The following is a 15,313-nucleotide window of genomic DNA, read 5'->3' as shown; positions in this document are numbered from 1 at the left end:
AACGTTTAAAAGATTAAAAAAATTGCTATTTTTAAAATTTTTTCTACTTTCCCACCTCCACAAATACCATCAAGAAATACATTTTTTTTCTCCATTTCCTATGTAAAATGGAAGAGACTAAAAAAATTCCACTGAAAAATATACAACCAATAAAAAGTTATTTGAGATTCTGTTTTGGTGGTGAGGGGAATTATTATGATAATTTATTGTAATATTATTATTAAAAGTTTAAATATACTAAAAGAAGTTTTAAACTTTCAAAAAATTGACATCTTTAAACTTTGATCGGCTTCCCACCCCCAACAATGCCCCCAAAGTATTTTTTTGCAGGTGACTTGTTCTACTGCTATGCCTAGGAAGACATGAAAAATTGTGATTAAAGAAATACAAACAAGAAAAGAATAGTTTTTTCGATTTTTGGAAAAGTGGGAATTTTGGGACCAAATTTTAAAAAAATGCTAAGATAAGCATGTACGCAAGTACTGAACTTAATGTAAAATGCGGTTATCTTTGTAAATTTTTTATAAAATTGATTACAAAGAAACTCTACCTTCCCCACCACTTGGAGATATTGACTTCAAACGCTTACTAATACAAAAGTTACTGTGCCAAATTTCATCAAATTCTGTTTATCTAGTCAAAGGTTATTACGCTTTAAACATGACAACTCACGTACGAACATTACTTCCCACTTTTTTTGGGTCCCTCGGTTACAAAACATCGAGAAATGAAAAAAGCCATACCCCAATTTTGACTGATTACCAAACTTTCCTTCTTCCAGCATAGCTCTAAGAGCTATGATGACCGGAAATAAAAATTAATGAAATATCAGTGTAAAGTGGAATTCAATTTTACTCGTTCTAAGTTTTTAAAAAATGGAAAAAACACTTTAAAGTTAACTTATAACTCTAAATATATAGCTATAATTTGATGTAATGCAACAAAGCATTTTATAATCTGAAATAAAACCTTGCACGGTAAGGAAGAAGGTAAATTACTATAATGAAGTCTGTGAACGGTTAAACAGTTACAATATTATATGGATCTTATACATGCTTGTACTGTTTTGTGTCACACGTTTGTATTAATAATTTTATATTTAAAATATCCTAAGTCATAAATTAAATAATTTAAAGAAAAATAAACGATATGATGTTCCAATAAATATATGTAGACTTGTTCACATTTTACTTAAATTTAACTTATAATATAATTAATTTAGTAATGATACGTGTTGTTTAATGTATAATTAAGTATGTTTACTTAATATTACTAACTGTCGCCAAGATTTTACCAGCAAATTGCCTCACATTCCTGTGTCTCTGTGCCAAATTTCCTCAAAATAGGTTCATCCAGTAAAAAGTTATTAAGCTTCAAACTCGACAACACACGTACCTACAGGAGTACATTACCTCTCACTTTATTTTGTTTTTTTGGGATCCCTGGATCATGAAACTTTGAGAAATGAAAAACCCATACCCTATTATTTGATTGATTACCATATTTTCTTTCTTTCAAAATAACTCTAAGAGTTACAATGCCAGGAAAGTAAAAAGGTGAAAAATGTTTGCAAGCAACAATTTGAAACAAAAAAAAAACAGCTTTAAAAATTATAGGGATCCTAAGAAACGAAACTCACAAATGAAAATGAACAAAAACTTTATTTTTCAGAAAATTTATTAGTAATAATATTGAATAAGTTGAACTGTACTGAAAACAAACAAACAAGTGAAAATGGTATAAGTTATTTTTAAAATCCCGGAAATAAAAAATAAAAAAATAAGGATAGCAATAAGTAAATGAAGTAAATATTTGTAACAGTGCCAATGCCAAATAACAGATTAAGCAAATAACTTACTATCTGTTATTCTAAATAATAAAGTTACTGTGACAAAAAAAAAGAAATCCCAAGGCAGAAATTAATCATTTCCGTTCAATTCCTTGATCGAATTAAAATTTTCCTTCAGTGACAATTGCATTACATTAGCAAGAAAGAAAGCTTATAAAGGGTAAAAAACTATTTAAGGCTATTTTGGGTTAAAAATAGAATTTCTGGATGAAATTTTCTTTTAATTACTAAATAATCAAATAATGAACCGTTTAAAATAAAATACAGAAAATAGATATTTCCGAGTTATTTAAATTGATAGTTTATTAAGTAAGCAAAAAGTTTATTAAAGCTACATAAGTAATTAATTATGTTGTTTTTGTTTGTATAGGATCTCACATGAGGCAAAAGTCACTTCTGAAAACGACATGCCACTCTCCAAAACAACTTGTCTAACTTAGAAACTAAGAATTAAAGTAGTTTTCCGTTGGTTTTTTCCACAAAGAAGAATATACTGCTACAAATTATCATTGCTACGATATTCATGCCTACAAAACACACTTCATTCTGTTAACTACAGAGCGTAGCTGAGTAGTGAACTTCATAATCTCAGTAGAAGTAACTTTGACTTGAGCCTCTTGTTATTCGTGCACATGCATTGACCTATACCTATTTTTCGGTTCAAAATAATTAATCCAGTTCCATAAAAAAATTATAGTGGGATCTACAAAATTACGTTTCGCTAAAAACCATTAAGTTCCTTACATATGTGAATTCCAGTTTGCAACTGGATAGTCTGCAACTGTCTCGGACTTCCCTTTCAAAAAGTGTTGCGGTAATTAATTATCATGGAATTTAATGGGCAGTGTCGATATTTGCAGTATAAATTTCAGCAATTTCCCAAATCTTTATACGTCTACCTGTAATGATCTTATTCATAAGATCATTATTGCGATTTTACTAAGTGTCAGAAACTTTCATCGCTACGATGGAAATCGTTCAAGCTACTTATAAAATTCTCACGGTAAATACAGTCTACCGTAAATTTGTTACATCCATGAGCGAATTTAGGCCGATTTTACATCTGTGAAGAATAAATTCACAGCACGCTGTTCTTCCACGGTACAAGTCTTCTACGGAGCCGACATTTAAAAAAAGAAAAAAAAGTAGGTAATAGTAATGGATATTCTTTACGAACATTTGATATTTTCTATGTCAGGGATACCAACTTGAATATCAGGCAGTTTCACTAATACTGAAGAGTGAGCCTTCAAGAACAAGATTAATCAGGTCTGTGCAGGTCAAAACATGTAGCTGAAAATACAGCTATATTGTTTGTATTAAGTACTGGATTTAGGAATGAATTAATTTTGTCCAGTCTTATTGCTGTCTTAAGTTTGTTAACAGTGCTGTGTCATAATGCCTCGAAATTTTGTAAATCATGTGGATGCCTTTTGTTATGTATGTGGTGAATTTACCGTAAAGTCAATTAGAAAAAAACATTACACCTTTAATTAAAAAAGCATATCATTTGTACTTTCAGTGTATAATTGGTGATCAGGATAAGATATGGGCTTCTCATATAATATGCACTAATTGTTCTGTGTATTTAATGGATAACTGAAAGCTACACGGAAGGCTTTGCCATTTGGTGTATCTACGGTTTGGCGTGAATCATAAATTGTTTAACAAGTGTGTCTGGAATCTATAAAAAATCGAAACATACTGTAAAATATCCTTCATTGCAATTTGCAATCAGGCCTGTACCTCACAGTGAAATTATTCCAATTCTGAGCCACCTGTGAATGTATGTTTTGAAAGCAGCGATGAAGAATATAAGGCAATATAAGACTGAAGAAGACAACAAAGATTTTGATTTTGATTTATCTTCCAATAAGCCACATCTTATATCACAAAGTGAGTTAAATGACTTGGTTAGGGATTTAAATTTATCAAAAAATCAAGCTGGACTGTTAGGACTAAGGCTGCAAGATTGGAATTTACTTCAAAAAATTTCGGGCTTTTGAAGCCGACAAAAATAACTTTCTCAGTACTTTATTGATGAAAATAATTTGGTTTATTACACAAATATTGATAAGCTTAGTTACACTTAGGACAAGTTCATAAACCTGAGGACTGGCGCCTTTTCATAGATTCGTCCAAGTTTAGTTTAAAAGTGGTTCTACTACACAACGGGTAACAAATACCCTTCAATACCAATCACTTATGGTATTAATTTGAAAAAGACATATGATGTGATGAAAGACATTCTTGAAAAAATAAATTATAACAAACATAGCTGGGAACATATGTGGTGATTTGAAAGTTACAGCTATATTATAAGTCATGTAGTTAGGCTATACTAAGTACATGTGTTTTCTTTGCAAATGGGACAGTCGAGCTAGGAATAAAAATTATGTTACCAAAGAGTGGAAGAAACGAGACAACTCCAAATGGGAAAAATATTATTCATGAGCCCTTAGTTGAACCCAAAAAAATATTTTTACTTCTCCAAATCAAGCTAGGACCAATGAAAATTTTTGTAAAAGCAGTGAAGAATGATAATCCCGGATTTTAGTGCATCAGGCAGAGATTTGCAAGTATAAGTGAAGTAAAAATTAAAGAAGGAATATTTATTGGTCTTCAAATAAGAATTTGGTCAAAGATATGTATTTAATTCAATGTTAAATAATGTAGAAAGTGCAGCTAGGGCTTCATTTAAAGATGTTTGCAAAACGTTTCTCGGCAAACAAAAATCCGACAATTACCACGATATCATACAGAGCTATGGGATGTAATATGTCTTTTAAAATACATTTCCTCCACTCACATGGAGTTTTTCCCGGACAACCTCGGAGACGTAAGTGAAGAACACGGTGAACGTTTCCACCAAGACATTTCGGAGATGGAAAACCGTTATAAAGGGAAATACAATACTAATATGTTAGCCGATTACTGTTGGACATTAATTCGGGATGTGCCTGATGCTATTTATAAAAGAAAAGGATCAGCAAATTCATTTTAACACAGGTGTGGTCATGCAAACTTATAAATTTTACAGATTTTAACTATATCTTCCCTTAATTTTTTTTGAAGCGTAATTCATTTAAAACTAAGGATGATAGAAAAATTGTATTTACAGATCTGTAATGTACGCAAAAAAAACAATACAAGAAATGGATCACACTTAGAGAAATATTAAAAAATTGTTTTTGTCTATCAGTATTATTTGAACGATCTTCCTACAAGAATGTATGTAATGAAGGTTTCTCTTGTCCTTTTTTTCGGTATATTCCGATATATTTTTTCGGTTGTTTCAATATGTGAGATGTTTTTCTATGCACATATTTATTATATTTTTAATTTCTTAAACATTCCGAATTTGTAATTATATTATTTCTTTATTTTAGTAGTCATGAGATTTCTAAAACGTATTACATACCCGTAACATTTTTGAAATTAGTATTTTATTACATAATTCTTAGATATAAAGGCATGATCAAAGATAAACGCTATAGTAGAAAAGTTATGACGTTAATGATACAAAAATAGTACATGTATCATAAACTACAATATTAGTATTACCTGTATGATATCCTGCTGTTAATATTTTATTGTTATGAGTTTCACTACTTGGAAGGAAACTACTTAACAATTGCAAGTTGACTGTAACCAGGAAGGAGAGAACGACGTACGTATGAGACGAAGTACGTACGAGGTAGCAATATGTAATAAATTATTCATTTATAAATTTTATAAGCTTCAATACATTTCCTTCTTATCAATAGAAGACATCAAGCCACCGCCTGTGTTTGTATTCCTGCATTATTATTCTTCGATGTCGTCCTTCATTTATTTTAAAAATACAATTTATTTTTTTCCTTTATACATTAAAATGTTAGTTCAGGATCAATTTATTTTTTTACATATTATAAAATAAATAATAATAATAATAGTAATAATATTATTATTATTATTATTAATAATAGCCCAAGCAGATAACGATATCACCCCATTTATTCTGGCCAATCCACACGACAGAAATAGAGATAATTCTGAACCAACCACCCACGCCGAAAAACTAAAAAGACGGTCAGAAAAGGCGCTACATGGTAAACACATTAACATCATCCAACAAGCCCACACAGACACAGAATTATCCTACAAAAATATTTGCAAACGGGAGAACTCTTTCCTGTAACAGAAGGATTTCTAATACCAATTCAGGACAAAGTCATCTCCACAAGAAATTACCAGAAACACATTCTCTAGGATTCCACAATCCAGACCGACAAATGCAGGAAATGTCACATAGTCATTGAAACAATAAACCATATTACCGGTGGATATAAAATTCACACACTACACAGAAAGACATGATATAGGTGCAAAAATTATTCACCAGCAAATCTCGACAAACTATAATTTAGTTATAACAGAAACCTCATTTTACAAATACACCCCAGAATCAATCCTAGAGAATGAAACAGCAAAACTAATCTGGAACAGGACACTACTCACCAAAAAACTGTTACTAGCAACAGACCGGACATTATTTTAGTAGAAAAGAAGAATAAAAGTACGTATTTTATAGAAGTATCTTCACCCAACGACTCCAACCTACAGCAAAAGGAAACGAAAAAATGTCAAAATATTAGTTTGGAAGAATAAAGGAAATTTGGAAATAAATCTAATCACTATAGAATCAAAAGTTACATCTGCATCAGGATGAGAAACAAAAAACTTTAAAGGCTACCTAAATAAACTGAGAATTCTAGAAAATACTCATGCTATAATCCAAAAAGCCAGAACTTATTCATACTATCCAGAAATAGTGTTAAATACATGCAGAATAGTCACACAGTTTCTAAACAATCAGAGAACCAATCATGACTTGGCTAGTCCCGTCATATTGAATACCTTTCGGGTATGAGACCAAGAATGGAAATAATAATAATAAAACGGAGAAATGTTGCTATTGTGGTATTGGTATATGTTCAAATGTTGGTATTGTGAAGACGTTCTTTTTAATTTATATTTGTGTTTTATTTATTTTTTAATTTTAATATCGGGATCCTTTACAGCCTGTAAGTATTCTTAGTGTATGTGAGTGCTAAATGCTTTGTGTTGTTTTTAAATAAAATATAAGGGTCCTTTACACCCTTACATATGACGAACATGATGGTAATTTAAACCTCTTTTAAAGAATGTGACAAGGACACATCAAACCCTGGACCTTCGCACGAAGTGTCGAGACGCTACCTACACAGCCACGGAGGTCAGCGGAAATCAGCAACGTAATTTTTTTTTATTATCTTCTGATATTATCGATAAGAGATACAACCAAACAAACATTACCAGAAGAATTTCTTACACAATATATAACCATTTTATATTTATTTATTAAAACCAAATTACAAAACATGTACGTTGCAATCTGTTCAACTAGCGAAAAATAAGCACCCCCTGGCTCAATGAGATGTATAACATGCAAATTTCATTAACATATCTCAATCTAAAAATATACATTTTTATTGAAAAAATAAAAAATAAATAATGGTGGACAAAGAGCAAATAAAGCGAGCTAGAGGATTATTTGACATAAAATTTTTGGTTTATTTTGACGTCCTGAGTCAGTCCCTTACGTTTGGGCAACACCATCCCTCAGTGCACTTGAGTATGTGTCTGCTTTCGCGCGCGGGCTTGTATTTATATATTTTTTGTAAATGTGTACGTTGCAATCTGTTCAACTAGTGACTTGTAATCAACCCCACAAGGCAAAATGACTTGAGGATGATATGTAAATGAAATGTAGTCTTGCGCAGAAGTAGTACGGAAATGGGAATACTAGCGTCAAATCCAAGATGGCGGACAGTACGCCATTACTGACACTAGTAGCCCGTCAGTGTTGCCAACTTGATTTATTTTGTGTTAACGTAGCCAACCTGGTTATATATTTTAACTATTGAAGTAATATTTAAAAGATTGGTAGCACTGTTGAACAGCTGTTGTGTAGCGGTCGGTTTGAATTAAATAAATAATATATGAAGTGAAAAAAAACTTGGTCGGCTAGGACTCGAACCGTGTCATGACGGGACGCGACCGACTGACGCTTTAAACCAGTCGGCTACAGCCCCCTCCCTGATGTATTGAGTGAAAAATGTACTACATAAGCGGTGAAATGATGAATTGTAAATTTTAACGTCACATCAGTTTGCACATACACACACAAACACAAACACACACACACACATACATATATATATATATATATATACACGCACACAGTCGTACGAAAATAGGAGTACTGCGCCAAATTCCAAGATAGCTGATAGTCCGCTAACTTGGATTCCAATATGGAGCCGTCCGCCATTTTGGACTTTCCCTTTTCCCTGTGAGAAGTCCCTTTTCTTTGTGTTAAATTCCCTTTTTCCCTATGGGAATTACCCTTTTCCCCGTTGGAATTTGCCGTTTTTTTCTGTATTCAGTGAAAAATGAAATATATTATCTCTCTCTCTCTCTGCATGTGTGAATAAAAATTTAGACGTACCTCGAGGATGATCCTGGTCGTCGTGGCCGTTGTACCGGGAGGCGTCACCCGCTACTCTAGGACCCGGGCTTGGCTCGTTCACCAGGAGCCAGCGGCTGCGTGTGTGTTTGCTTGTGTGCGTTGACGTAGCGGCGCGGGTTGTTGACAGTGCGAGGTGTGGCGCGTGACTGATGAACAGCTGACGAACATGGCCTAAGGTTGAGCGTCCTATTTTGAACAGTCGTTACAGTGGTAGACGCAAAAGCGCCAAACCCTACCGACCAATCACAGCGCCGGATTCAAAGCGGTTGCACATGCGCAAACGTAGACCGTTACTGCTACCACCACCACCGCTGAAGACAGGAGCCTACATGTAAATTAAAACTTAACACTAATCACAATCATAGGAATGGGCTAAATTGCCGTAATGCAAAGCTCTCTCCTTCTCTCTCTCTCTCTCTCTCTCTCTCTCTTTGTATGTGTGTGTGTGTTCGTAAACTTCCCCTAATATATCGCGTAAACATTCATTCAGCATTAAGACATTGTTTATATGATGCCTGTATATAAAATATGTAGGTGTGTGTGTGTTAAAAGATTCCCACGGTCGACAGTAGCGTCACCCAACATACATACACACATACAAACACACACACACACACACACACACACACACACACACACACACACACACGCACACACACACACACACACACAACTATACTATCTAACTTTGTATTATTACAAATAAAGTAGTAAATTTAAAAGCAGGAAATAATATAAATGATGAACACAAAGTTTTCAACAATTAATTGATATCTGTTATGCAAAAACAAAAAATGTCTCTTAACGACCACCCACATCTAATATAAACGTGATATATATCATATATCATTGTAACAGAAGAAAATTGTATAATTTATACTCTTTTTTAATTTTATTTTATCGAATAAGAAATAAAAACCTCCATTTTATGCAGTATTAATAAATTTATTTAAATAATTGTATGAAAAGTAAACTTATATATATAATAAAATTATCTTACAAATTTGCAGTAAATAAAATTATTTCTTTAAATTTTATAGATCGTAAAAATAATTAGAAGTATAAATAAATACCAGGCCGGATTCCAAGCGACCGCAAATGCGCATCACGTAGACCGTTACTGCTGCCACCACTATTAAGTAAGTATGGACGTACCTTCAGGATAATCCTGGTCGTTGTGGCCGTTGCACTGAGAGGCGTCACCCGCTACTCCAGCACCCGGATGTGGCTCGTTCACCAGGAGGTGGCTGCGGCTGCGTGTGTGTTCGCGTGCGTGCGTTGACGTAGCTGCGCGAAGTTGTTGCCAGTGCTGAAGAACAGCTAACGAACATGACCTAAGGTTGAGCTGGCGGCTGCGACACTAGTGCTCCTAGCAACCACCAGTAGAATTAGTGGCGCAGTACCAGCTATATGTGTGTACAGACTGACACCCTACCGACCAATCGCAACGTCGGATTCAAAGCAGTCACGCATACGCAACACAGATACAAGGCCTTCGTATCCTCTCCTACAATGCCTACGCATTCGGTCGACCTCGAACATGTTTGAACAGGAAAACTACTATACACAAACAACGACTAATTTGACCTTGACGTCACATACACACACACACACACATCACCACCAATAGGAACACAACCGTCTAAAGTGCCACACCCAAACCGACGTAAGCCACGTGCCTGATGTCATTTTACGAGTAACCTTGAACAATGTTAATCGTGTAATTCTAAGGAACGACTACGTATTTTCTCACCAGTTTAACAGCGTAAGTAACCTGAAACGACATATCATGTTACACAAACTGAAATTCTAAGAAACGACTACTATCGTATAATTCTAAGAAACCGGAAACGGCATATCATGTTACACAAAGTTTAAATCTAAGAAACGACTACTATCGTGCAATTCTAAGAAATGTCCATGCATTCTCTCACCAGTTAAATAGCTTAAGTAATCGGAAATGGCCTATTTTTTTACGATTCTGTTTACCCCGAAACAAAAAACAAACTAATCTATTAAATACTCTCCTCACCATTTGTCACATAACCTGATAGTAGATAACTCTATTACCACATCATGTTACGGACCTTGGAACCACTACATATGGCAATTGTAAAAACTATCATTTTAAATAAAACAATAGTTCGTACACATTTGCTGTATGGGGGTTTAAAGTGGTTTTTGTTTTGTGTGTGTGTGTGTGTGTGTGTGTGTGTGTGTGTGTGTGTGTGTGTGTGAATAAAAATTTAGACGTACCTCGAGGATGATCCTGGTCGTCGTAGATCCGGCACTGAGAGGCGGCGTCTGCGCGTATGTTCGCGTACGTACGTCAACGGAGTGACGCGGGGTGTTTACCGTGCAGCTGGCGGCGCTCGACTGAAGAATCGACCGACCGACGCGGTTCGAGGTCGGCGCGGTGTTTCACGCCAAAAGTGCCTCGCCCTGTCGCGACTTTGGAATTCGTGTCGGCGTATGCGCACTGGAGTGCGAATACGAATTCTAAGAAAACATTAATCAACTGTTTTTTTTTATTTTGTCAACGGTTAAGACCGTATCTACCGAGAAAAAACTCACCAAGTCAGTTTTAACCGGTTAAATTCAGTTTTTTAGGGGGAATAAGTAAGTGGAAAACCTCCTACCATACACAAACAACGAATACTTATAGTTTGATCTCTACGTCACACACATACACGTCACGACCAATAGGAACACAACCGCCTAAAGTGCCACACCCAAACCGATGTTGAAGCCACGAGCCTGGTGTCTACAATAAAGTGGTATCAGTTACGAGCAACCTTGAACAGAAATCAAAAAATTCCCTATTTTTAAAGATTGTGTATTCCCCCTACCCAAAAAATAAACTAATTTATTAAACACTCTCCTCAGCATTTATCACATAACCTAATAGTAGATAAATCTATTACCAGATCATGTAACGGGCCTTGGAACCATTGCATTCAATACATATAATTAAATATTGCTTTTTTAAAAACAATAGTTAGTTACATTATGTAATGGGGATTTAGAGTGTTTGTTTTGTGTAATGTAATGTTGCAGTCCTGAAAAGGACTGTTTATTTATACTCTTAATGAAATATCCTCCTTCTACTCGACGAAAGTGAATGTACTTCATGTTTTAAATAATCTTTTTACATTATGAAATAAATCGATTCTAAAAACCGTCCCCTTTAAAACCGATCACTCTCGTGGTAATTTATTTGTGAATCTTCTTCCGTATCGTATGCAACAAGCAGCGGTTGTTTCTGTTGAGGTTGATGTTGTACATTATCGGTAACATAATCAGTTTCATCAGAAGCAGCTCTCCATCAATCGGTTGCAATACAAGAAGTGGTGAATAGTGTTCGGTCCTTTGCAGTATTTATGTTAACGGCAACAACATTATTTTTTAGACAAGACGTAGATAATCGGTTTAAAGTGATCGTATCCAACTGCATATTCAAGGAATCATTTAACTTAAAAGCTTTTACCAGTTTATTTTTTTCACCACCACCGTAGAAACCAGAAAATACTATTTCGTTGCTACCGATAAGACCAATTGAATTGTCCCCACATTCAAAGTCACAATAAAAACTCTCAACATTATCATTTATCAGATCGAAGAACATCTTTATAATTGCATTATCACCATCTTTATCAAAAAAATGACGGCTAACATCAACAATGTATACATAACTGTATTTTAATTTGAAACATAGGCGATAAATGTCGTTTACCAACCACAACATCTACCTTCTTAATTAGCTCCATAACACTACCGCTGCTGTCACAGCGATGTTAACACTTCAACGCCTTAACTAGTAATGAGATAAATTTACAATAAAGTGGTATCAGTTACGAATTACCTTGAACAGTGCAATTCTAAGAAACGACTATGCATTCTCTCACCAGTTTAATAGCGTAAGTTACCGGAAACGGCACTTCATGTTACACAAAGTGTTTATCGTGTAATTCCAAGAAAGTACTATCATGTAATTCTAAGAAACGACTACGCATTTTCTCACCAGTTTAATACCGTAAGTAACCGGAAACGGCATATCATGTTACAAAGTGTTTATCGTTTAATTCTAAGAAATGACTACTATTGTTTAATTCTAAGAAACGACTATGTATATTCTCAGCAGTTTAATAGCGTAAGTAACCTGAAACGGCATATCATGTTACAAAGTGTAATTCTAAGAAACGACTACGAATTTTCTCACCAGTCTAAGAGCATAAGTATCATGTAACGGCATATCATGTTACAAAGTGCATCAAATAATACCATGTCTTATAACTTAATTTTAAATCTTCAGTGACACCACCACCACCTCCACCGTTGTCGTCATGGTCATCTTTTATACCGTAATAAGTTACCTTCATCGAATAACGTCGTACAATAATCATTTCGTCTTCAGCTCTATAGCTCCTTGGTAATAATAGCTGAAAAAATACGATTCGTTGTCAGAATCGGTGTCGTATACGATGACACAAACGCGAACCTCACCATATGATGTATATATCTTTCTCATGTCCAGTAATACATAGTCGATACCGATGAAGTTCGGTCAACCTCTTCAATGGTAACCGTTTGAGAAAACAGTCTTGATCGTTTTAAACGTTAATAAACGATAAAGCATCCATCATTACACGGGCAGAGCTCACACACGAATGATCAACAGCAGTGTAGATACTTGTGTCATCTACCTTTCCCCCACCACCACCACACGTTTCGGTAAATTTTTTGTAGAAAATAACCGGTAGAGTTCGTTTTCATCCATGACTCGGCAAGCTAACGACGACGACGTTGGGTTTTCCCTTAGTAATTCAAAATTGTTTTTTGCGTAATGGCGCTTTAACTTTCATCATATGTTCAATAACCAATTTGAAGGAGCACAGGTATTGGGGTAACCCTCGACCGATATAGTTGAATCTATAACACTCGATTGCATGACCGATATAATTGTCATCATCACAGTGTTCGACAAGCATCATACAACAATGTTTACACATGTATCGTGTAACCGATTCCAATTCGGTAAACGTCTTCCTGATTATCATTACTATAAATCCGATAACCTTTTGCACAGAATCAGTACGTCTTTGTAATCGTCCAATGTGCGATTCTATCGTCTAACTTGTTTAACTTTTTATCAAAAAATTTACGGATATCACACTCGCTGACGACAATCAAATCAATGATGCCCGGTACATCGCATTCGATACCCTCCACGTTAGTCCTGTATGGTAAACCTAATAGTAATGTATTTGGTAAATTATCAGTCACAGTGATTATTGATGTCGGGAACACTACGTCTAGAATATTCTTTATATAAGTTAGGTCCGCTATCGGTTCACCTGGTAAGAAAGACACCAACCATTTGGACACTTCCGTCATCTAGCCTTGGATGAAGGTCTGTTGCATAACCGTCTTTTAACATACCTTATCACCACCACAACCAATACGACGTCTACACATACCATCAACAGTGTTTATCTTCAAACTATCGAGTTATTCTTGCAACCGGCTGTGAATTTCATCATAGGTCGCGTTATACGGGAACACCACTCTAACCGTATTGAAACGATCTAAATCAATAGTCGTACTCAAAGCGTGCGGGAACACGAAATCGTTTACGATTTTAATCAGATGTCGCAACGTCCTTACATGACGATAAGAGAAATAACGAACTAACCACACAGATACGGCTATATCAACATCCATCTTGAGACTGTACCTATTTACCAGTTGAATTTCCGCACCACTCTGGAGGTAGCAACCGCGGCGCGTTGAGATTTTTTTTACATGAGTGAAATCTCTCCGCTATAAAAAACTCGAACCGGTTTTTACCTTTTTTCTTGCGAATAATTGTATGTGATCCACAAAGCAAGCATAAATAATATTCCCGGCATTAAGCTAAGATGTAAGGCTACAACCAAATATGTGGTTTCGTCAGCAGACTGAGCTCTACAGCGACAGCCCTCTTCGAGTTACGATAGACTCTAATGACAGCGGGATGGTTTCCTTGACGCAATTCCTACACTGTGGTGAATTATGTGAGTTAATCGGTTCGTTGCACCAACAAAATCTTATGCACAAATCGTTGAAGGAATAGTAAAAACCGTTCTTGGCCAATTCTTTGTTGTGTACGTTTTGTATTTTCAAACGCTATCAAATGATCCGCTTCTCTGACCAGATCCAACGTCTTTTTACACAATTTCAACCATTCCATGTAGAAACATCCCGTTTGTAACGCACATTTTCCGCTTGGATGTAGTTTATCGTACGGATAGGTTACGACGTAATTCGAATTCGGCTTTGTGCGTCCTCTTGTATCATTCGAACATCGGCATGATATCTACGCAAAAATTCAGATTTCTCCAACCGCATTGTGTATATTGTAGAGAACTGTGAACAAAGTTTCTTCATAACATCCTCGCTGTATACAGCGTCACCGTACTCCCAATCTATTTTGTGAAAGTTACTTTCTAACTAAGCGGCCATCCGCCTGTATTTCGAACCACACAACCAACTAACTACTTCGAACCACTTTCTAACTAAGCGGCCATCCGCCTGTATTCGATTTCAATTCAGCGCGCGGGTACGGTGAACGAAAATGTATGATCATGTAGCATCCGATGTCACTGACAACAGCGAGTTCTTTAACTACTCAACTGCGAATGCGAGGTCAAAGATAACTTTCTTAGTCCCCTTTATTATATCATTGTAGATGTGGTGGGGGTAACCCCCTCCACTATTTCTTCAAAAATCCATCATCATCATAATTATGTACATGTAATTATGTTATGTTAGGTAATCATATACTGGTAGTAGTGGCGTTTACTATTTGTACCACTGCTGCCGTCGCTAAAGGTATTGATGATGATGTAACATTCACTACTGTTTTCTTCAATGCG

The 15,313-nt window shown here is 35.3% G+C and overlaps 1 long non-coding RNA gene across 1 annotated transcript in view; it reads right to left on the bottom strand.

Annotated features, from left to right (window-relative positions):
* The window catches only part of LOC142318156 (uncharacterized), a 36,865-nt gene extending 26,094 nt beyond the window's left edge, over positions 1-10,771 (bottom strand). The window contains exon 1 of the long non-coding RNA XR_012754836.1: positions 10,656-10,771. This is a non-coding gene — a long non-coding RNA (uncharacterized LOC142318156). The remainder of the gene's footprint in view (positions 1-10,655) is intronic.
* Positions 10,772-15,313: the final 4,542 nt, after the last annotated feature.

The sequence above is a fragment of the Lycorma delicatula genome, chromosome 1 (assembly GCF_047948215.1).
Source record: "Lycorma delicatula isolate Av1 chromosome 1, ASM4794821v1, whole genome shotgun sequence".
In the NCBI taxonomy this organism is placed as follows: Eukaryota; Metazoa; Arthropoda; class Insecta; order Hemiptera; family Fulgoridae; genus Lycorma; species Lycorma delicatula.
Note: the sequence above shows the minus strand (reverse complement) of the source record. Positions and strands in the feature narration are given on the sequence as shown.